The 24,822-nt window shown below is 46.8% G+C and overlaps 1 protein-coding gene across 6 annotated transcripts in view; it reads right to left on the reverse strand.

The window, feature by feature from the left end:
* Fars2 (phenylalanyl-tRNA synthetase 2, mitochondrial) overlaps positions 1 to 24,822 on the reverse strand; it is a 445,419-nt gene that overhangs the window by 22,100 nt on the left and 398,497 nt on the right. The gene's annotated exons all lie outside the window — the stretch shown is intronic.

Consider the following 24,822-nt stretch of genomic DNA (forward strand, 5'->3'; position numbering starts at 1 on the left):
AGGTACTTTTTGTCTTTTAAACTGAAGACCCTGAAGAAAGGATAAGGCAGGAATTGGAGTGGGGCCGGCGGACAGCACGCCGGGTGGGGCTCCTCCCCCAACACAGGCCTCACACTCTGTTCTCCCCAGAGCTCTCAGAAGGCTCGCTCTGGTGTACAGTGTGGCTCTAAAGGTCCAGGGATTCATTTACTTGGGTCTTTGACACAGCGGACATCCTGTGCTGTCTTCAAACATACCTTTTCATTCTCTTGCCTTTGAAAAGCGCTCATGGTCACGTACAGGAGATACAAGCAGAAACTGGTATTTACCCATGTGGGAGATCTGTGAAAAATAAAAAGCTGAAGGCACAGGCCCAGATGGGGAACATGGCCACTTCCACCCGGCTCCTAAAAGCCTGGACGAGTGGCAGGAGCAGGGCTGAGGGCAGCGGCCCATTCACCCCAGGGCTCCGAATCCCCTCTGACTCTGGACTTCCAGGAAATCTCTTTAGAGCCCACTTTCCCCAAGAATTTGGCATCGCAAGAGCCAGAAAGTAGAACAGGGCTAATCATAGTCTCGTCACTGCCACGGGCCTGCCTCGGAATCAGTTTGGTGTTTTCAGTGGCACTGCTCTAGGGCAGCACTGTAGGGGTACTTGGGAATGTTCCCAGTGGCATGGTGTCCAGATACGCTGACCCCGGTGAAGGTGACCAGCTGAGAAGAACTGCAGGGGGTACTCATGACCATTTCCTTTGACATGACCTGAAATTCCCAAATCCATATGGGTCTTGACTGGGGCATTACTTTTACAATTGTCCACTATATTGTGTATTTATATTGGATGCATTTTTCTCTGTGTGTGTTCTATTTGGCAACACAAAGGGCTAAAACTTATCTTATTTCATGTTCTCCTATTTTTGAGACAGAATTTTGGTGTATATAATGCAGGCTGGTCTCAAACTCGCCACCCTCCTGACAGCCTCCTGGGTTACACTATGCACCACCACACCCTGTGGACTAAATGTGCTGTCTCCTTTGCAGTTTCAATGGCTGTGTGCCAACCACAGGGCTACTTGGGAGCTTGGGGCACATAGCAGAGGCCCTGAGCAACCTGCCCTGTGCTCTGACCCTCATGCACCTGGACTCAAAGGAAGAGCATCCGTGTGCTTCCTCCTGTCTCCCTGGACCGTGACTGCCCTCCCCACAGTGAGCTGGGCTGGACTTGGGAGCTGGGCAGGAGGCAGGTGCAGAAATCAGACAGACCTGGGCTTGCATCTCAGCTCTGCAGCTTCCGAATTCCAACACCTGGGGATACGGTGGGGATACGAGGGGCCCCAGAGCCCCTGCCCCCCCACCCATGATTGGAGATGATGACAGCCCCATCTCAGAGGACCGTGTGATAAGACACTTTGCCAGCATGCTAATGGGCATGAGGGCTACGGCACTGTCAGCTGGGCAGGAGGTTCCCACTCCCAGGGGCCTCAAAGAATGCAGGGCAATGTTGGCTCAGACCTGCGCCTGCAAGGGAGCGCAGGCAGGGGCTGCCCCACACTGTGCTCAGCTCTACCCTCTGCCTCTTTTCCGGCTCTGCTCTCCGTGGATGGAAGCACTAAGCCCAGATCTCCAGCCATAGGCCCCACTTCCCCCACATGGGAAAGCACCCTCCCTGCGTGCTCTTGGGGTGGAGAATGCACAGGACCTTCTCACCCAGCCTAAGCCAGCCTGGTCACATGGGAAATGTAGTGCGCTGATTGGCTTGGGCCTGGGAGAAGAGTGGGCCAGGGCCCCAAGATGTCAGCCTGAGGACCACTTGGCCAGGGCGGAAGGCAAGTGTTACATCTACATAACAATTCCCCAGTAATTAGCAACCAGTAAGTGGAGACTGTGTAAGTGTAAATAACCTATATTCATTAAACACCTGTTGATAAGATAAAAACTTCCAAGGAGAGCTGCGACAATTTGGATTTTAATGTCTTCCAAAGATCCACGGGTGTCATCTCAATGACCAGCCTTGGTGTCCTGTTGGGGGGACTGAGGGAACTCTAAGAGGTGGGGTGAAGAGAGAGGTGTTCAGTTATAGGGGTGTCCTTCAAGGGATTGTGGGATGCGAGTCTCCTCTCTTTTGGTTCAAACATAGGGTGAAAGAAAAGCTCTGCCTCATCATGGGCTCCCCACCAGGATACGATGCCTTTTCTAATCCTAAATGCAAAAAGCCAACAGCCATGGACAGTGAGCCAAAACACACCTTCTGTCTTTCTAAGTGGATCATCTTGGGTATTTTTTATAGTGCCGGAAAGCTAAGGCAGAATGAAACAGCTGCCTTTGAACTCAGCATGTTTTCAGTGACTGTGCTTTCCAGGTCTCTATGGTATCTGTGCACAACTATCTCTCATATGGAGCGGCCTTAACATGCAAACACCTTTGGTGCCCTGTGAGCCTTCAACAACTGCATCAGGAGGAACAAGGTCTTGTTCTAAGCCAGGCTTATTACTGAACACGCGCTAGCAGGAAACTTCCTAAGGCTGCTATGAAGCACAGCTTTCCCCTCCTAATACTTACGCTGCTCTGTGCAGTTGCAAAGAGACAGCAGAACTTGGAGCACTGATGATGAAGTGAGTCTGTAAATCAGTACAAATGTTATGCCCTTTCAGCTGCCCAGAGAAAGGGAACGTAAGATTTCAGCTAGATTGGCTGCCCTGCAGGGCTTGTAGCCAATGTCCCCACAACAAAAGGGTGCCAGACTTAGGGCAAAGGTAGAAGAAAGGTCTCCATGGTTTCCACTGTGACAATTTGAGAGACAAAAGCCACCAGCTTAAGTTCATCAAGGGAGCATTATTTCATTTTAAAATAAATTTATTTGCCAGTAACCCAGGCCACACTGAACTAAATTTCAGGACTTTTTGTTTTTTAGTTATAGACAAACTCATAATAAGTTGCTAAATTGCCCAGGCAGGGCTCACACATCTGATTCTCCTGCCTCAGCCTCCCACAGTGCTGGGATTATAGGTATGTACCACCATGCCCCGCTCCATCAAGGGAATTTTAGAGATGAGAATGGTGAAAGGCTTAAATGGGGCTCAAGTTCTCATCTAATAAGATATTGAATCCCTAATAGACTTGAGTCAAGGCTCTCAGGAAGGGTTAATATTATAGTTGGAAGAAATTTTCAAAACTCAAATAAATACATGAAACCTATCAGGCAGTGAGAACTGATATTGATTTTGATGTTTCAGACCCACAGATCCTGCCCTGCCCCCTGATCTTTATGAAGTAGTCATCCTTTCCCACTTCCTGAAATTTTCAACCAAGGCCTGAAAATAGTAGATGGAAAATTCCAGAATAGACTCATAAGTTTTAGACCAATCTTATTACATATATTGTTATACTTGTTCTCTTTTATTATTGTTGTTTATATCTTACTGTGGTTGATTTATAAATTAAACTTTCTCATCAATACACATGCATGGGAACAAATAGTAGGTATACACAGGGTCTGGCACTCTCCATGATTTCAGGGACATCTGCAAACGCATGGCCCCTGGGTAAAGGGGACCTATCATATACACCGCCTTCCTCACCTCAGCACATGTGCACATCGGGAGGCAAAAGCATCAAATTCTCTCAGAAGCACTGTGACCCCATTCTGAGCTGGGCTGTGCACACCTGCCTTTCTTTTTATATTCCTTCAAAGACTTTTCTTTCTATTTTAAGTAACTCCTACGGGATCGGAAGTTTACCTGTTTAGAACAGTGTCATCTGATTCCTGTTTCTGAAATGTAATACCCTAAGACATATCCTGCTATTTGCAGACAATCAAAAAAAGCAGGGGAAGTGCATGTGGTGGGTGGGAGAGGTATTGCAGGGTAAGAAAGACCAATCAACTACTGAGAGTGAAAAAAATTCTACCAGAGAAAGCCTCAGAGGAAAAGCAAACTTCATTAACAAAATCCTCCACTGAAATCAGTACTTAGCACATGCTACACATAGTGGAAACAAATAAAATATACTTAGTACAAACAACCCATTGGAGTTTCTGAGAATTGTCATCCCTCTCCCTACCTAATCCTTTAGACTTAACTGTGTTCTTTTGTAAGAACTATGATTATTTAGTTTTTAGAAAAAGTTTTATTTTTGTGTGTGTAATATATATGGAAATTACATTTTCCTTGGGGAACTGGTCATACACATATTGCATCTTGATCATTTTTATTTCCCACCTTCCTCCCTCCTTCCCTTGGTCCCCTTCCTATCTCCAGAGTCTATCTCCCTGTTTCTTACCATATGTTTTGTTTTTGTTTGTTTTAAGTAAAACATTTATTGGTTCATTTTAGATACACATAAAGATAACGTTCATCACAGGGATTTTGTACCTGTACACAATTATCCTGCTTCTCCTTTTTCCCATCCCCCCGACCCCTCTTTCCCTCTTTATTTACAAAAGCTTTGTTTCCACTTTTCCTTCTAGTTTCTCTTTCACCTCTTTTTTATTTTGCTCTTTATTTATGTTTTGGATGTTTTATACTAAGGAAAACGTGTAATATTTACCATTGGTATCTGATAAATTTCACTTAGTATTAGGAGGCTGCTTCCATGATTTAGCCATTGAGTTGGGCTGCTATAAACATGGGTGTGCATGCATCACTGTAATATGATGTCTTCAACTCGTTTTGGGAAGAACCTAGTGGAGGTACAGCTGGGTCAAGTGGAATTTCTATTTTTAGTTTTTGAGGAGTCTCCACACTGATTTTCATAGTGGTCATGCTAGTTTACATTCCTACCAGCAATGAAGTAGGGTTCCTTTTCCCCCACATCCTCACCAGTGCTTGTTGTTTTTCCAGTCTTTGATCATGGCCATTCTTTCTGTGGGGAGATGGAATCTTGGTGTTGTTTTAATTTGCATTTCTGCATTTAATTTGCATGAACACTTTTTTCATGTACTTATTGGCCATCTGCACTTCTTCTAAAAAGTGTCTACTCATCTCATTTGCCCATTTCTGATTGGGGCTTTTATTTTAGGGTATCTACTTTTGGGGGTTCTTTATATATGCCAGATATTAGTCCTATCTCCAAGAACTACCTAGTAGGTTTTTTTTTTCTCATTCTGTGTGACCTCTTATACAGAATGTTCAAAGACACACCAGAAGAATCTTAGAACTAATAAGTTCAGCAGAGTGGCAGGATTTTAAAAAAAAAACAAAAACTTTGCTTAAAACCAAAGGGATAAGCATAGTCTGCAAAGGAGAACAAGAAAGGATAAAAATGACAGAGATGGGAGGAAAGGTGACATTTAATCAGTTAGGGGACAGTGAAAGCTGCCCCCCAAACTGGGTCTGTGGGAGACGAGACACCAGGAAACATCCCAAGCCCTACTGCAAGTGAGCATCTTGGTATCAACATGAGGGAAGGATTTGGGAGTGAGCAAAGCCAGAGAAGAATTTCAAGGAGGCTTTGCATGGAAGGCTGACAGCAGGATAACCACTCATCTCAGAATTGAAAGACTCAGACCTGCACAGAAGCTTTCTGTTTCAAACAAAATAAGTAGATGGTGATTGAGGCTGAATTCAGAGCCAGAGAGCTAGGAAGCATCCGAGTCACCTGCTGAACAGGGAGATGCTGGCAGTATGACAGAAGCTGCTGGGCAGGCCTGGCAGGAGGCTGTTGCAGGCCCTGGCTGTTAGGGTGGAGCACAGGGTCACAGACCAGTCACCTTCTTGGGGAAAAGGTACAGTTCAGGTGCTGGTGATGATGTGAGCTGAACCATGACCTTGGAAAGATGCTGCCCACCACCCCGGCTGTCTGGCATCCCAATGCTGCACCTAGCATGGGAGAATCACCAGGAGACCTGGGAGCACAGGTGGAGCGTGTGGGACCATGCAGACAGGAATTCTCGATGTTACCACAGCATCCAGGAGCCTGAGGCCACTGCATGGTAAGCCATGGTCGCTGTCCAATCCTGGGCCCAACCCACAGAGCCCAGAGGAAGAACACAAGTTGCAAATGAGATCCAGTCCTTCTCCTCCAACTTACACTGACTTCGGCCAAATGAGGGACAGGTGCACCATTCCCTTCTTCAGGACTCTGAGGTGGGTAGGGAGGGAGAACAGGCACTTTCTGAGCGGCCCTGGAGGACCCAGCTGAAAAGCTGCATGGCAAGAAGTGAGCGAGTTTCCTTCTTCTTAACCCAGTAGTGAATGGGCATCCCAGTCAGGCTCAGATAAGGAGCAGGTGCCATGAAGGGCTGTGATCCAACTCCGACGCTGTCCAGGGCACTCACTGCCTAGAAAAGACCAAGGCCAGAAAGGAAATGCAGCCTGGAACTTGGAGCACGAATGTCTCTCGGGAGGTTTCTCGTGGGATGAGGTACCAGGTTCTGCTCTCACCTCTGTTTCTCAGGTGATGTGGCCTTTGCTTAATTGGGAGAGCAGGCAGCTCACCAAGAGAGCCCCTCTGTGTCCATGTGGAGCCCGGCAATGCTGCCCACTCCTGCTGGGGCAGAGTGAGAAGCCGGGCCATAAGGCACCTCTCCTGGGAGCTCCACCACCCTTTCAGGTGGGAGCTCTGCACACTTCTCAGCAGGGTTGCTTCATCCAAGCAGAAGAATTTAGCTGTTTCACAAACACCAATGGATAAGAAGCAGGGGAGAAAAATAACAAATGGTGATGATGATGATGATGATGATGATGATGATGATGATGATGTTCTGATTCATCCTGTAGCCATGTAACTCACTCAGTCCCTTATTCTGATTAAAGATACCAGCAGTCTTCTGCTGTCACAGTCTTATCAGATCTCTACCACTTATCTCCTGGGGAAGAATTCAAGAGACCTCCAAGGTCACAGATATTTCACAAAACTAGCAAGGATTCTAAAAGTCTTATCTCTAACATTTTCTCCTCTCCCTCTCCCTCTCCCTCTTCTCCCTCTCCTTTCAGTGCTGGGAGCTGAGTCCAGGGCCTGTACGTGCTGGGCAAATGCTTACATACCCAATCCCAGTCCCCTCACTTGTGAGCAATAGCTTAAATGTTCACATATATATTTCATCCTGCCTTACATTAAAAGGTTTTGAAGGGCTCTTACCCAAGACGTGGGGATGCTCTAGACCTCCAGGACCCCAGAACACAGGGCACCGATGCCTACGTATCCAGGGGCTTTGTTCCGTTTTCCACTTTGGACTAAAATAATGTGGTGGCTAAAAGCATAGCCTCTGGGGGCCTTGAAACCTTGGATTCAGTCCTGGCTCTGGTATCTGATCTTGGAGGGGTTAATTCTTCTAGGTCATAATTGCTTCTCTGGTGAAATGGGGTCACTAAGTATCCACATGTAGAGCTGTTGATAGGAGTAAATAAAAGGAAGCATGAAATGCATTTACCAGAGGGCTGAGACATAGGCCCCAAGGAGAAGAGACAGTGAGACAGAGAGAAATCTAGGCCAAGCTCCCCTCTCTGGCCACTGCTTGGGAATACTATGCGAACCAGTGGCCATGTAGGGGGAACTCCTGCCTGGACCAAAGTACTGGGCAGTACTCACTCCCCTTCTAGGTCCAAAGCAAAGACTACCTAAGATCTGCGGAAGATCTAAGACTCACATTTGTTTTGGCTAAATGCTCCAGAGTCTGTGATAAGAGGAGAGGTGGTCAGCATTAGCCTGAGACAGGCATGTGTGTCTGGTAGACATTTGCCACTGAGCCAGGGCCCAAGAGCCTCCCCCTGAGTGTGAAAACGTGGGTACCAAACAGAACAGAGTTAGGAGCAAAAGTAGCTTTTATTGTGGGCAGCTCAGCAAGGGGACTTCTACTGCCTTGAGAACCCCAAAGAGCAGTTTACTTTCATTTTTATACCTTTTGGCTTACGCAGGGCCTTTTCTAATTGGAGGGGAAATAGCAGCAGAAGCTACATAAACAGAGCAGTGGTTGTGGGAGCAGCACATTGGCAGTGACTTTCCAGGACCGCTAAGCTCCAGTAAGTCTGCACACAGCAGTTGTTAGGGCTACTGTGTGTCTTTCACAACAGGAGAGTTTGGGTTTCCTCTCTCGTCCCTAAGAAATTTTTCATTTATTTGGTTTTAATGATAGTCTTCCTCCTGAAGAACCCTACTTTGTTGAAGTTGGAATACTGAGCAGAGAGTTAGAATTCTCGTTTCTCTGATGCATGGCACATCTTTGGAGGGTCTCAAGGACCTTATGCTGAGTCCAAGACACGCATCTCCAAAGTCACCTGCAGTGCGATTCCTTGAACCTAAAACCACAAAATCATCCCGGTGGAAGGTAGAGTAGGGGGTGCCAGAGGCAGGGGTGGGGAGATGGAGTGGGGACTTCAGAGGCAGGGTGAGCAAGCCCTTCCCAGTAAGGCCACTAGGGTGGCAAACAGCTGTTCTGAGACTGTCGCCCAGGCCCTACGGTTGTTAAATATTTTGAATATAACTCTTAGTCTTGCAAGATTTTGTTTTGTGTTCCATGAAGTGAAAACAACAATAACAATGACAAGTGCACAATTCTTTGATGAAAGATCTGTGCTTTCAGGAGTCTTCAAACTTAACATCTTTTTTTTTTTCCCTTAAATGTAGGGTCTGCAATAAGTATTTTGAATTTAACTGTTGGAAAGAAATCTGTGACTAGCTTCGTGACTTATAACCAACTCTTTTTGCTGTTACCATATGGTGTTTCCTTTAATAAAAACACTTTGCAGAAATAATGATAAAAAAACTACTTTAAGCTTTTATAAAAGTTAGAAGTTCCTGGCAATAAAACAATCCTTCTCATCACAGGGATCACTGTGTATCCGGGAAACAGGAAAAACTCTGCTCTCCTTGCTGATTTACTTCTAAGAAATAATGATGCATTCCTGGTGTCATTCATCCGTGGGCATATCTGGTCCTCTCATTCACCGACCTCACTTTAGAAAGTAGTCCTTTGCATCCAGGGAGCCTGCTCTGTTTGTAGATGTTTAGGGTCCCACTTATTTTACAATCTGCAATAGAACAACATATTCTCTCTCTCCAGAGCTCTGGCACATGGTGTTGGTCCTGACAAGTTCAGCTGCTGTCAACAGCAAAAAGACAGACCTGCTTTAAACGCACTCAGCACCCCTGGAAGCACATGGGCAGCTGTCAGTGGGGCTTCGGGATGTAACCCATGTCCCTTCTGTCCCACCGACCCTTGGGCTGGTTTGGCTGCAGGACAGCACTGCTCAGGCCCCACGGCAGTGCTGTGGGAAGGGCAAAGGGGTGAACCAAGAAAAAAGCCTTCGGGAAACCTCACCCAGAAACTCCTGTTCAGTCTTGCTGCCCAAATCTGGTCTCCTGGCCACCTCTCAGCCAAGGAGAAGGAAGTGACACCCGAGGGTTAAGTCAGCCAATGGGTGCCACCCTCCATGCACTCCATTCTAGAACGGGGAGAAGGCTCGCTCCCCTTCGCACAGGATCTTGCTTCTGGGGCAAATTCTAGTTCTTGCTTCCTCCACTGCTCAGGATCTCTTCGAGTGGTTCTGAATGTGTGTGTGAAGTGTTGGCTGTTCAGTTTTACTTCTGTGACAAGGAACTGTGCAATCTCCCCTCGTGTAAGCTCAATTGTGTAGCTGCTTATTATGTCTGTGACCTGTGACATTTGATTTCCTTTCCCGCTTTCATTCATCAGGCAAAGTGAGAGTAGAACAAGTTTAAGTCAATGCCTTCATGCATAATCATCTGGCTCGGTGTGGAGGGAGGGAGCGCAGAGCCTCTTGTACTACTGGGAAGGTGGGGGCAGGCATGGCCGAGGAGATGGAATGCACCTGCTCTCATATCCAGCAGCTGAAGCAGTGCATTATCTGCTAGGTATGTAACCATCTCTCTTAGACAACTCACCGTTATGGATTAAAAAGAAGTGCTCTAGCATCTAAGATGGTTTCAAATTTATAAATGAGTGGAATTCATGCGAGTCTATTTAAAGATCTGTAGCACTTTCCACAATAAATAGCAGGGGTACAAATAGCTTTCTAAAAATTCCTTGATATTAAGCTGGAGATGGATGTTCCTAGAGTTTTTTTTTTTAATCAACAAATATTATCTGTAGAGCTTTTTTGCACTTTAATCCACAAAATAACAGGTGGACATTCAGTTAATGTGGACTGAATCTTATAAAAGGCAGTGGACCCTGCTGGGTCTTTTCAGAGGCAACAAGTAGGGAGGAGAGAGGCAGAGGAAGAGAAGGAAAGAGAGGTAAGAGAAGAAAGAGGGTGGAGAGGAGGACCGTGTCAGCAGACAAACAGTCTGGAGATGAAGGCAGCTATACTAACCAGCCTCTGATGAGGCCCTCAAAGATCCACCCATCACTGTTCCTGCCTTGTGTTTTTCCGCACCACACCAGGACTGGTGTACATGGTCCACAGATCACAGAAAAGGGATGGTGCGTGACCTCCAGGCCAGACTAAAAGGCACTGTGGTGTCTGCCCTGCCCTCTCTCTCGAGGGTCCTTTGCCACCCGGGGAAGTCAGCTGCTCCCCTGCCCTGCAGGGAGGGCAGATGGTGAACAGCAGAGCCCTCCCTGCCAGCCAGTCAGGGGCTCTCAGGCGAGTGCTCAGCCCTTGGGGGTCCTCAAATGGCCGCTGCCCCAGCTGACATGTTGGCGTGACACTGTGAGAGGCCAGAGGCGATCTGTCCACCAGGCTGCTGGCCCTGATTCCTGAGCATGGTCTGTGGAGGAGCTGTGTGCTGGGCGAGCCCCTCTGGGGTAGTTCAGCAGCAGCCACAGATACACCCTCCTTCCTTTCCTACAGGGCCACACCAGCTTCCCAACTTTCTCAAGAACAGTTTCCTACAAAAAGAAAATACCAACAGCCATCTGGACACCCACCTTCCTGCAACTTCTGGAGCCAACACGAGAGCGCACGGAGCATGGTGTCACACGCAGGGCAGGGCCCACAGGCATGTCCCACAGGCTGGGGCAGACACAAAGGCCAAACAGTGCATGTGAAAGTTGAGGAAGTCGCCACTCCTCACTGTCTTCACAAATAGCAGCAGTGACAGAGCTATGCGACGGCTTTTCAGACTACATTACAGGGTGTCATCTCAATCCAAAACACTGAGATCCAAAGTGCTCCAAAATCTGGGGGGTTTTTTCACTGTTGTCGAGAAACCACAAGTATGATGATTCACTGTATACAAACTTTGTTTCATGCATAAAACTATTAAGAATATTGTATAAAATGACTTTCAGGCTATGTGGAAGTACACAAAAAACACATGAATTTTGTGTTTCAGTTTGGGTCCTATCCCCAAGATGATTCATTATGTGTACATCAATACTCCAAAATACAAAAAACAAAAACAAACAAAAAAAAAGTCCCCAAAGCATGTATAGTCTCAAGCATTTTGGATAAGGGATGTGGTATGTAAAGAGAATGGTTCCTGGAAGCAAAGGGCCGGGTGGAGCGGGTTGTTACCATGGTCACCACCACACGGGCCAATTACAGGCCACGCTTTACTTTGTATCTTCCTATATGGGGCAGTGGGGACCTGTGAGGTTTGGAACCTGAGAGCAAGAGGCAGCAGAGCTCCTGCAGCTCCGCAGGCCTGGAGCTGTCTAACCAAAAGCCCCTCGGTCAGGTCCACTGACGGGATCAAGCACAGGATCACGGAAGGAACTGATGGAGACATCAGGTGACAGTCAGAGTCCATTGTGACTTTGATTAAGTGAGTAAACCTCCCTGAATCATTCGTAGACAGAGAGCTAGTAATTCTATCATAAACAGCCAGGGTAAAATGGTAAAACATCCTGAGACAACCCTGAAAATAGACATTTTTAACTTTTTACACAATCTGCAATCCTGATGATGTGTCTTAGAAGGGTGTGGACCACGTCTTCTAGACGCCTGCTTAGTTTATTGAGTTGGTCTTTTTATAGGTAACGAGTGGAGGAGAATGATCTGCCCTTAGACAAAGCGTACTGTATTACAGATAGGTGCAGTTTCCTGCCTGACTGTCTGCCATCCATCTTTCCCTCTCCTTTATAGAAGACCCTCCTGGCTCTGGTAACCCATCCCCATTCATATCCATTCCCTATATAGAAGACGTACTTCATAGAATTTCAAAGTTGAAGGGTTACTATGAAGATTAAATCAGATAATTCCCACAGGGCAGTTACAATGTTCTCTGGACACCCTATGTGCTATGTTTTTGTGGGCAGTGATGTGGGTGGAGCTCAGGGCCTCATATGTTAACTCAGGCTCCACCTGGAGTTGAACCCCCATCCTATGAAGGAAGCTGTGGCTACTCCCTACAGCACCAATTCCTCATGGACCTTCTAAGGAGAGGGATTTAATCATGTGGGTCAGACCCCAGGGCACGGAAGATGCATCCACAGAGGCATGGCTTTCCCAGACACCCTCCATCATGTATGTCTCACGGCAAAGCAGAAATGAACCCCAGGCCCGCGTCCCTCACCCCCATACTTGGAGCCCTTTATGAGGCTGTTTGATGCACTATCTATGCCATGTATAGGAGACGCGCGTATTCCAGAGTTTCAGGCTCAGGTCCTTTGCTGGGAGGAGGCTGAGGGCTGAGGTGACAGGTGTGGCAGGCCTCCAGGACACATCTGCTGCAGGATACATCTCCGGAATCCTAGTGCAAATGACATGGGCCTAACTTTCTATTACTTGTTACATACAAGTCTGCACTGGAACCTGGCCAGGAGTGGTGGCCACTGTTTATGGTGGGTTTTGCTAACCCAAGTCCTGTAGTGGTCATGCCCATTTAGCTTTCTGGAATGCAGTGACTGTGTCTATGACAGCAATGGTGACTATAAATACCAGCCGGCATTTCTTACGGACATTCACTTACTTACAATAAGTCCAGTGGAGAGGCTATGCCAATCCCTATTTAGTACGTGTAGAAAATGAAGTTCAGAGAGGCCCATATCACAGGGTTGCCCAGAAAAGAGCAGACTGTGATCAGCAGTCAGAGCTCCAGCTTCACAGCCAGCAGCCTTCCTGCCTTCGTGATCCATCGGTGTAGAGCAGCAGTGGGTGCTCTCGCTTGATTTCATAACTGAAGAAAAATTAGATGGGGTGTTCATCACAGAAACCATGGTCTTGACAATGAGACCAGTCTGGGCTACTGGTCCTTATAGGTTCTTGGGCAAAGTGGTAAAGATGGGACAATCCTTGTGACTACCAAAGATCAGGGCATGACAGTGGGGAAGAGGGAAAATAAAGCAGGTAAGAGCCCGCTTGGGTATAGGAAATACTTTTGGAACTCTGGAAAGACTCATTTACAATTTTATTTAGAGTAAAAAACTTCCCTTTCCTGGGCCATGGTATTGCATTCCCCTGCTGAAACCGGAAATGATTCAAGACCCACTCCACAAGTGACCAACAGGACTCCAATTTCCTCTGCTGAAAACCAAATCCTATTTTCACTGTGGTATTTCATTTGTCTTTGCTTTTCTGGTTTTTAATTACATAGCAGAAAATGCAACTGTAATTTCCTCCCCATGTCACGATGGCAGCATTCATCAAGAAGCTTTTAATTCTATACAGCAATTGCCTCTCTTCAAAACTCTGATTTCAATCTATGCAGAGGCAGAAGGGGAGGATTTTTGGACCCTGAGGTTAATTATCTGCAAATAAGTTAAAATCACACAAAACCTCATCCTCGGAAAAGAGAAGCCAAGCCCTTAAGCTTCACATTACCTGTCTTACTATGGGGGGTGGTGTGGAGGGAGGGTCAGGCTGGGTGCCTTGTACCCATGAATTCCTCCTCTTCCTGCTGGATGGGTAGGGAAAGACCAGGGTTGCCTTGGTGGTGGTGGTGTTTTTCAGAGCCTAGCACAGTGCCTGGCACAAGGGAACAGCTTGGGAACTCATGGCCATGAAGTAAATCAAAGGGAAAGTGAATGGACGACAGGCTTCAAAATATTCTTGATTAAAATTTAAAAATATATGAAACGGCCCTATTTCTGAAGAAAAAAGAAGGATAAACAATGAGGAGGCTCCCAGGAAGGCAGGGGCCATGAGTGGCTGGTGATGGGGCGGGGAAGCCCATGCATCTGGGTGAGGGAGGCTCAGTGCGCCAAGCACACACTGCCTGCCTCGCCGTGTGTCCCAATTTCCTCCCTCCTCACCAGGAACGTCTGCTCTTCTCCCCTGCTTCCTGGCATCTCTCAGTGACCCTGCAGTCATTTGGTCTCCGGCACTCTAATTATGAATCCTTTCTGAACACCATGGGCATGGCCCAATGGGGAGGATGACAAGAATAAGGACAGCAAACACCGCACCAGCTCACTGCAGGCTTCTCCTGAGCTTCAAGCTCTGGATCCTCACATACTGTACCATCTGGCATGAACCCCTCTCTGTTCATGGGGTCTCCTTCTCTGGGCTGACACAGCTGACTGGTTTTTGTGTCCCAAGCATCCAGCATGGTAGCTGGCACATCACAGGGGCCAGGCAATGTCTGTTGTATTCAAGTGACTTGAGATGCAATGGGAAGGACATACTCATAAGAAGCAAAACAAAACTCAAGCCCAAGGGGTGAGAAAGGACAGAGCTCACAGAGACTCTGGAACCCTGAGGGTAAGGGCAGCTTTAAAACCATGTCTCCTGGATGAAGCTGATGGAATCTCAGAGTAGGTGAGCCAATGAGGACGCAAAGGCTGAGGTGGCCAGGCCAGGACTGGGGCCTGGGATAAAGTCGCAGGTGAGACATGGTGAGGTAAATCACAGTGGGACCCTGATGAGGGAAAGCATTCAAGCCTCAGCTAACAAATGCTGCAGTCCTCAGAAGGATCGAGGGCCCTATTTTTATGCTCTTTAATTTTTAATAGGAAAAGATGTTGGAAAAGACAGACAGAGATCAAATGGTATGTGGGCACCTGAACGCTCTGCAGGCTGAGGACAGAATTTCACTGCAAAGGAACTCTGAGCTCTGAGGACACAATCAGCCCCAGCTCCTGCCCCATGACATCAGGACACCACTTGCTGAGGGACGCTTAGGAGATCAAAGGTGACAGAGCAAAACTTATCATTAAAAGCACATTCCTGTGTGTGCCAACGTGTGATGTTCAGGGCTGGTGGCTCCTAATGCAAGGCAGGAGCTCATGGCCCAAGTGTAGAAAGGACCAGGATAGCCCCTATAGAGGAAGCAAGACTTGAGGGCTCTATGGAGAGAGATGGGGAGGATGGGAGAGAAGGAAAAAAAGGAGGGAAAAGAGGAAGGCAGGATGGAAGAAGGGAGTTTATCTTCCTTCGGGTGGTAGCCCCTGAGTTTGATCGCATAAAACCAGCCCCATTTACCCAATTTCTCCATGAACCTTTGAAAACCCACCTTCTCAGCTATCACACCAGACAAGCTAATTCCTGAGAGCCATCAGCCCACGTGGGTGGCACAGTGTCTCTCCCTCTCCCCACCTCAGATGTCCCTACGCTTGTGAGGAGCTGTCCTTAGTGCTGAAGTTTTCAGGGCCAGTGGCCAGTGGCCATGTCCCACTTGTATCACATCTGTGTGACACTGGCCCCATTACTCAGCCTTGCTGTGCCTCCGTCTCCTTACTGTGAAACACCCGTATTGGGCTGAGAGTTTTAACAGAGTCAATCCCTCTAAACCTGGGAGAGCAGAGCCTGATACATGATGAGCACACGATGGAGCAAGCAATTATTGTTACTGATTCACAATGATTAGAGAAGGTAAGATTACTGCTAACAAGAGACCCATTTAACAAGAGTGAGTAAGTGAAGACCTAGCTCATGTCCTCTGAAAGACTGCCAACTCTTGTACAATCTGTCCTTTGTGATGAATATTCTTGTCATTTTGAGTGGAAGCTTTTAGAAGAAAGCTTAATTCTTTTCCTGTCCCTGTGCTCAGACGTATTTACTGATGATAACAAATTACTGCCCTATGACATATTTGCTAGAAACTTCGTTTCCCAAAAGCTCCAGCTCTAGCTGAACAAAGTCTTCGTTGTGACCTCCTTTGTGAACATACAACTTGAGGACTGCGGTCAAGGGAAGTCATCTTCCTTCTCACCAAAACAGTTCTTCCCTTTTCTTTTCCATCCTTGCTTCCTACTCTTTGGTCTCAAAAGAAGCATCATCCATCTTCCTTCCAAGTATCTTCCCCCACAACATTGAGTGCCTTGGATCTCATCCCATTTCCTCAGTAATTAACTCCTTTTTCAATCTCTCATCCCTCTCTGAAAAAAGCTCACATTCCTTAAAACACACACACACACTCAGAGGGTAGTGTCCTATGTCTCTACCTGTGTTGAACCTCTCACCTTAATCCCTAGGACATGGTGCTCCATTAGTACCATTTCCCTCTGACTATGAATCTAAAGGCTGCCAGTAACTCATAAGAGTTATTTCCCCCTTTCACCCATGCAGACCTTTGAGGGCACAGCTGACCCTGCTTCCTCTTGGACCTCCTTTCTCTCCCCTCCCATGGCTCTGAGCTCCCCAAGGAATCCCAGTCACTCCGGACTGCTGCTTTTTGGGCTTGGAATCTGCTCTTCCATCCTATATGGTCACCTCTCATCCCCATGTGATCCCCTTACCTAGATCTGGGTGCTCCTGGGGTATATCTTTGGCACTTTCCTCATTTGTCCCTTTGCTTTGTCCACACACGTGGTTAAAAATGATCACCTCCTCTGCAGAGAAAACTGCACTGCCCTCTCCCATGAGCCTTTTCTAGCACCCGCTGAGCAAGCACCTCCAATGACTACAAGTTCACAGGGCTCAGACCTTCCCAGTGCACACTGGGTTCTCTCCTCTCTACCTGTTCCTCTCCCAGGTTCCAATACTCATTTACCAATCATCTTTTCCCAGTCCCATGGATACCCTCAAAGCCTTGGGGTCATCTCAGACTCTCTGCCCTCTCTGGCCTCTGTATCTAACTAACTCTTATCAAGTCCGCTCTCTCAAACTTCCACCTCACCCCACATAGTCCTCCAAACCTGTCACAGTTCAGCCTCTGCTGCAGCTCCCGATCTTCACTTTCTATTTGGAATCTGTGCCGTCCATCTTTCCTTTCTCCAACCACTATCACATCTGCAAAGGCCAGTCTAATCACAACCCTGCTCTGCTTCCCACTAGGTCACCCCTACTGTCTCCTATATGGATGGGAAAGTAAGGTCCGTTACTCATGTAGCCAGACTTTACATTTGAGTGTGTCTAGCTCCAAGGCAATTCATCGTCCTGTGCTTGGCTAGTTTGCTGCATAAAACAGATGGATAGATCAGTGAGTAAATAGATAGATGAATAAATGAAGAAATAACATGCTAGAGATTGCAATTAGAATGTCAACCTAAAAGTCCTTGTGTTGTAGGCTTGGTCCTCAGCCCGTGACTCTGTTGGAATGGGGTAGAAGTTTTAAGAGGTGGGACCTAATTGGAGAGAGCTAAGTCACTAGGAGCATGCTTTTGGAGGAGACATTGGGATGCCCATCCTATACTCTTTGTTTCCTAGCTACCATGAGGTGGGCATTCTCCCCTACCATGCCCCTGGCTTCAGGATGCCCTGTGCCACCACAAGCCTAAAGCAATGGGGTGAAGTGACCATGGACTGAGATCTCTGAAACCATGAGCCAAAATGAACCTCTCCTCCTTTAAACTCAGATATGTTGTCACAGTGCCAAAAAATGAACACATAATAGTCTGATAACTAAGAATGACCCACATATGTAGCTTGGAATATGTTTAAACAGGGTGGGCTGCCTTGGCATGGTGGGCCAGTGGTTTTTCAACCAAAGGACATTTTTGAGTCTCCAGGGGACATCTGGTGGTCTAGAGGCATCTCAGGCTGTCATAACCAGAGGAGAAACAGTGCTGTTCCTGGCATCTGTGGGTAGAAGTCAGAGGTGCTGCTGAACACTCTACTGTGCACAGCAGGGTCCCACATAAAGGCTGACCTGGTCCAACCTGTTGGCTGTGCTGAGGCTGGGAATCCCTGCTTTCGAGGACCCAGGAATCAACCTTGGAAACAGGCTAGTGCTTGGAGGGAAAGTGAAGGAGTACAGGGAGCCACTTTGTATTTGAGAACCTGTGCTTCACAAGAAGGCTCACAAAGTCAAAAGCAAATCAAGGAAGTCTGTGCCTTACAAAAAATGAGGGCACAGGTGCTGGTGGGTAAGTGGTTTGTCCAGCCCTCACAAGGAAAGAAAGAGAGGCCAAGAAAAGCAGAACTATGAATACAGAGGAGGACAAAGTGTTATGAAACAGCCTGAAAATTGCCCAAGAGAAAACTAATCTGAGCAAACCCCACCTTTGAAAAATACATCTTGCCGGCTGCATGGTGCCCCTCCTGAACAAGTTTCCGGCTTCTGAGACTCCGTCTGCTCCCTTCTGCCCTAATGCGTACCCAGATGATCCTCTCCAGGGTCCACAGCCACCATCCTGTGGAGGTCCTGCTCCGACCCTGGGGTGACTGCTTGGTTGGGTGCCCCATCTGCAGCAGGGCTGTGATAGTCCATAGCCCACCCAGCGCCCTGGGGACCAACTGGGTTCATTCGTTAGCACACAGGACTCAGAGCACTCACCTGCAGAGGAAGTGGCAACACACTCAGAACCAGTGCCAAAGACCAGCTGTCCAGGTCTGGCTCCTTTCCTCCATCAGGAAGATTGATTCTGCCTGGGACTAAATGCCCGCTTTGCTTAAGTGCCCTTTGCAGTTAAGTTGTGAGAAATGGAAATAACAGCTGTCTGCAGCAGGAGTGAGCAACACAGCTGCCCAGAGCCACCGGCGCTGAACGCAGCATTCTGGGGAGCACATGGCCTGGCAGGCTGCCGGGCACACCAGTGTCATGGGAGTGCCAGCCTCTAGGTTTAGAGTCATAGGAAGAAGCGGTGAGCTGGGGCAGGGATCTGGCGGGGGCAGCATTGGCACAGCATGGCAATCCCTAGGGGCAGGGAAACCAGAAAGAGGCCCAGGCAACAGCAGAAAACCTCCCCGGAAAGCACAGCTCACGTGAGGCCTGTTCCCCGCTGTTTTCTGAGGAAACCCAACCCTGGGGCCTGCCGTTTCCAGCCCTCTAAACCAAGCCTCCAGTTCTTCCTTGAGTAAGGCTCTCCTCACATACAGTGAGCTGTGTACAGGGAGCCTCTCTTTGTGATTTAAACCATTTCGTTGCCAGTTACAGCTAGCCACAGCACACAATGTGTTTTTCCTGTCACGGCAGGCAGAGAATCATGCAAGTGTGTCCTCAGCTTTGCCAACAGCAAAAATCATTTTGAGGAAGAAATTCTTTTTAGACAAGGAGAATTATTCCCTGTATCTCCTCGCCCCTTCTGCATCATGAATACACAGTCATTTTAACTTTTGCCAACCTCACTTCAAAAACAGATGAAGCCAAAGCAAAAACAAAAACAAAAATATACAAACAAAAAACCCAATAAAGATGTAATGCCCCAGAATCCATAACTGCCCTCCAAATGTCACCGAGCAAAGGCACTGAGTCCCTTTTAAGAGCACTGGCAAGCTATGCCAGGCCATTCCCAGCTGTTAGATTATTTTGAAATGCACTGAAATCATTGGATAGAATTGCAGGCCTGACATAACTCCTCCATTTCAGTTTCACACGAAATCACATCCCTGTGAATTGGAAACTCCTGCCACCTTTTGAAATGAACAAAGGAGGCAACCCCGAGGATGCAACATTAATGACCAATTTGCAAATGTTCCCAGACTCCCTCCGTTCCTCTCAGGTTCATCAGTGGAACATTTCTCCTTCTCTCCTTTATTCCTTCAATTATTTAGCATCCATCAAGCGCCCATGGTGAGTTGAGCTCCAAGCCACCTCTCACCCCCATCACATCCCCTCTGACAGCTTCAGTCACTTCTCGGCCCTCCCAGCCACACAGCAAATTGGCCTTTGCCTTCAGACAGGAAGCTCATTGAGAAGTCACTTTCGGCATCCTGTGTGTTACACTTCCAAGGTCTGAGGACACAAGGTCATGGCCGGATGTGAAAGAGGCGTGATGCATCTTCCTGGGCTGTCGCAATACCCTGGAGGGAAATGTGTCTGGAAATAAGATCCTGTGGTTCCTCAGCCTGTGGGCTCCTCAGAAGCACTAAATCTGGGCCTAATTAATTGGGAGCACTTATTAATATGTAAGGAGTACGCACAGTAGACCGATAGTGCCTCTGCAGGAGGACAGACAACAGAATAAGGCAACAGAGTGCGGAGTGGGGCTTTGTTTGCAGAGCCGAGGTCTGGCCATGGAAAGGGTGAGTGCAGTCTCCACAGCTATTCGAAACCCACCAGGATAGCACTTTTGGATCTTGTCTTAACAGAAGCCCCTGATGGCTTTGCCTACATCCTGGCCACTCAGCATTCCACCATTATCTCTGGAAAGTGATGACAAATATAAATGACACTGCTGTTATGGAGAAAGGAGCAGATGCTGGGGAACAGGCACGAACACAGTGTTCTAGGAGACCAGGCGGGGAGAAAGCACCGGCAGAAGGAGCAGGTCTGACCCCACTGAGGAGGTCTCCCTGGAGCTGGCTGCAGCGAGCTGGACCTACCGATAACTGAAATGCCTGCAACACTGCCTCCGCTCCGGCTACAGCAGCAGCTGCAGCCTCCTGGGTGCTTCTTCTCTGAGGCCCAGCCCTGCGGAGGGGACATCACTACTCCAGTTTGCAGATGGTAAGAGAGATGCCTGACAAGGTCAAGTGTTATACCTGAGGTCGCACCCTTTGCACTTGACAGTGGTGAGACTGGAAATGAACTGTGCTGTTTTAGGGAGATTTAGTGGATCTGGGACTAGGACAGACCAGGAATGTGACAGTGTAAGACTGTGATTTCACCCCAGCACCCTGGGTCAGGGGAGCCTACTATCTCTGAAAGCTGGAGGTATAGGAGCCACTGGTAGGGATTTCTAACCATAAGGAAGACGGTATCCTCAGGCTACAGAGGGCAGAGGGACTTGACTCTGTCGAACATGCTGGTTCTGGAACCACTGGTGCTCCCCACCCATGGAGCCCGGCATTGTGGAAGCCCTGGCTGCTCTGGGGCAGGGGTTGCCGGAGCCTTCTTAGCACACATTCCTTCCTATGTTTTTTCTTTTTTACATTTTGTTAAAACAACTGCAAAAACACTAAGGGAAAATCAACCAATGCACCCATGAATTCCCCACCTTGAAAGAAGTGGTGTCCTCTGTCTGCATTTCTTTACGTTCCTTCCTCTTAGGTGTCCCTATTATCACAATGCTGACTGTCACTTAGGTGCGATTTTAACTATAACTGTGTTATAAACTAAATATTTCCCCACGGTGCTGCAGTCTTCACCTTGGTGGTGGCTCTGACCTCTGGCCCTGGGGTCTGCTGCTGCTTGAAATTCCACCCCAGAGTCTACATGTAGGCAATCATCCCTGAAGGTGCTTGTGTACAAGAACCCTAAAGAAGGGCTCCAGGGTGTGATTAATCCCAAGTGAAGATTAAAAAACAGTGCTAAAGAGAAAAGAAAAAGGGCAGTTTCTATTTGTGTGAGAGCGCAGAGCAGGTGCCACAGTGGTGGGGAGCTGCGATGCTCTTCGTCTTTCCAAGTCAGCCTCCGAGGCTGGTGTGCCCAGCTACTGGAATGCACCCTCCCTCCTTCCTTCCAATTAATGTTCTTAAAATAGTGACCATGATGGTGATGATGATCATCGATACCAGCTAACATGTTTACAGCACTTCCCACCTGCCAGGCACCGTTCAAAGACCACATGGATCAGCTAATGTAATCTCTGCAAGATGTACCACTATTCCTGCCCTACAGATGTGGAAACCGAGGCACAGAGAAGCCATGTAGCTCTTCCCATAGGCAGTGGCCAGGATTTGAACCTGGGGGACCAGGCTACAGGCCTTGCTCAGAATCACTCAATAGGAGCCCTCAAAACCCTCACATCTTACACTGCTGAGGACTGTCCTCTACTTTCCATTCCCAGGTCTTACTGACTTTTCTGCTCCCAGTGCTTCCTCTTCCCCCTCAGCTCATATTGCCTCTTTTCTGAACCCTGAAAGCAACATCCTGTGCTGAGGATCACATTAATGTCTGGCTGAGTCAGGATTGCCGCACCCATCTTTCCTGAGAAAACTCCGAGGCCTATTAGGGCTGGAATAATCTGCCCCCTTGAGCGTGTAGAGATCTGACCTTAGACAGATCAACTGTTCCTCTCAAAAACCTCTAAAGTCCTGACTCCATTTGCCTCAGCCCCTAAAGCATACAATCCAAAAACACATGTGGCCAATAACAATGTGTCAAATATCCTGACTCCACCCTGGCTCCAGTCCTGCCTTACCCTATCCAATAGCGATCCAATAGTGCCAGCCTGGCTTCACCCCCGCTTTACCCTATATAAGTCTGTACATTTCCTCAATAAAACAGAAGTGTTCCAGAAACCTCTCCATGGAGATTCTGCACCTTGCCCTCCCAGTCCAGGCCCCTGAACCTTGTTCCATGAGCAGGTTCGCAGACGAAAACAACACTATGTCACCTCCCTCGACCCTGGATGGTCACATTTGGTACAAGGAAGGACAGGAGGACTCCATTCCACACAGCTAAAACTAATGCTTTAGGGTCTTGCTCTTGCCCCTGCATGTAGCCAACAGGCACCACCAAGAACAACTCAGAGGTTGTCTCCACTCTGCCCGCAGCTCTAACAGAGCCTCTGAGTATGGGCATAGAGTGTCAGCCTCCCTCGCAGCCCCTTCTAGGGATGTACTCACTTAGGCCCTGCCTGCAAGGCACTGAGGAGCCTTGTACTTTCCACCAGGCACTGTTCTCATTTGGAAGCATATCTTAACTTCCTCATATGACCTGAAGATTCTGAGAGGTGGGTTTAACATTCCATTTTTCTTTACACACCACACAGCGCCTTGAATAAAACCTTCCACTTGGTAGCTATTCAGACAATGTTTGATGAATGATTTTCCTCAACATGGTCAATATTATAAATCTATGCAGCATTAATGAAAAATGGTAATAAACGTAATACTGGAGGTACTAGCCAATGTAATAAAGCAAGAAAAAGAACTAAGGAAATTCTAATGGATTTATAAAAAGTTTCTAGAACTTAGTTTGTAAAATACAAGGTCAATATTCAAAATTCAACTGTGTTTCTATAAAATATCACTAAACAATTAGAAACAATAAAACAAGAAATACTTGTAATAGCATCAACACATGAAATATGTCAAATATAAATCTTGGAAAATAAATAGAAGACTTATATGCTGGAAAGTACAATCACTGATGAAACAAATCAAAGAAGAGGTAAACAAATGGTGAGCTACATCATGGGCATGGACTGAAAGTCTCAGTATTATGATGTCAATTCTTCCCAGACATCAGATTCAACACAATTTCAATAAAAATCCAAGCAGGAATCTTTGTAGAAATCAGCAAAATGATTCTAAAATTTATATGGTAAGGCAAAGGAACGAGAGTGCTTGAAACAATTTTGAAAAAGAGCCAGTTGGAGAGCTTTCACGACCTGATCCAGAGATTTACTACAAAGCAACAGTATCAAGCCAGTGTAGCACTGAAAAAAGACAGGAACGTAGATAAAATAAGTAGAATGGAAAATCCAGACACAGACTCACACATACATGGCAATGACAGGTGACACCTGTGAAAACACAACTGAATGGAGAAAGGGTCTCTTCATTGCAGTGCTAGAACAACTGAATATTAACATAGAAAAACAAGCTACCCCCTATTCATATCTTGTACCCTCAGGAAGAATTTACTTAAACTGGACTCAAGTGAAAAACTTACAATGGAAAATGTTAAGAAGCAAATCTATTCTTGGGTTAGGAAAAGATTTTCTGGATATAAGACTGAATATATGATCCAAGAAAGAGAAAAACTGATACACTGGACTTCACTGGAGTTGATAAATTTTGCTCATTGAGAGATACTGTTTAGATAGAAGACAAGCCACAGACAGGGTGAAATATCTGCAAGTTATTTATCCCAGATGAACTAGGGATATAAAGAAGTCAGAATTCAATAAAAAATAAACAAAAAAACTCCATTAAAAAATGGACAAAAGGACAGACAATTCACTAAAGATTGCAAAAAAAAAAAACCCCACAAAGAGACTCTAAACATCATTTAACATTAGTATGATACAAATTAAAACCACAATAATTTATCCCTGTACCTATTAGGCTAGGTAAAAATCAAAAGGTAATCAGAGAAACAAGAACTGTGACAAAATTAAAGCTTGGCAGCTGAGCAAGGGAGACTCTCAAACATTGCTGGAAGGAGTGTAAAGTGGTACAAGAACTTTGGGAAGAGTCTGTTGTTCTTTAAAAAGTCAAATATACATTTACTCTCTGCCTCCAGCAACTCCACACCCAGACATTTAGTCCATTCTTGAGTATTCATCCAAGTGCCATGAAAATATGTCTTCACAAACACCTGCCTGGGAAAGTTTATAGCAGCCTTAATTATACTTGCCCCAAACTTAAAACAATCTAACTGCCCCAAACTGGGAAATGGGTTCATTCACACAATGGAGAAAGGGAGGAACTATGGAAGACTAAATGACTTGGGTGAATCTCTGCAGGTTCATGCTAAATGAAAGAAGCCAGGCTGAAAAAGGCACACAGCCAAGGATTCTATTTACATGACAGCCGGGCAAGGGCCAAAGTATGATATCTGAAAATTGATCAGTAGATGCTACAGGCAGAAAGTGGGAGGCAGGGTTGACTGTGGGTTAATTTTGGGGGGTGGTGGTGGCTGCGTCATATCATGGCCAGGTGACATCACTGTGTAGTGATTATGCTGCTATATATGCTTATCCAACTCAAGACTTTCCACAAAAGGTTGGTTTTTACTATACTAAACACACCTCGATTAAAATATGGAAAAACAATATAAAGTTTAAGA

This window comes from Fukomys damarensis, unplaced genomic scaffold (genome assembly GCF_012274545.1).
Source record: "Fukomys damarensis isolate Sample0158 unplaced genomic scaffold, DMR_v1.0_HiC HiC_scaffold_10, whole genome shotgun sequence".
NCBI classification, from domain to species: Eukaryota; Metazoa; Chordata; class Mammalia; order Rodentia; family Bathyergidae; genus Fukomys; species Fukomys damarensis.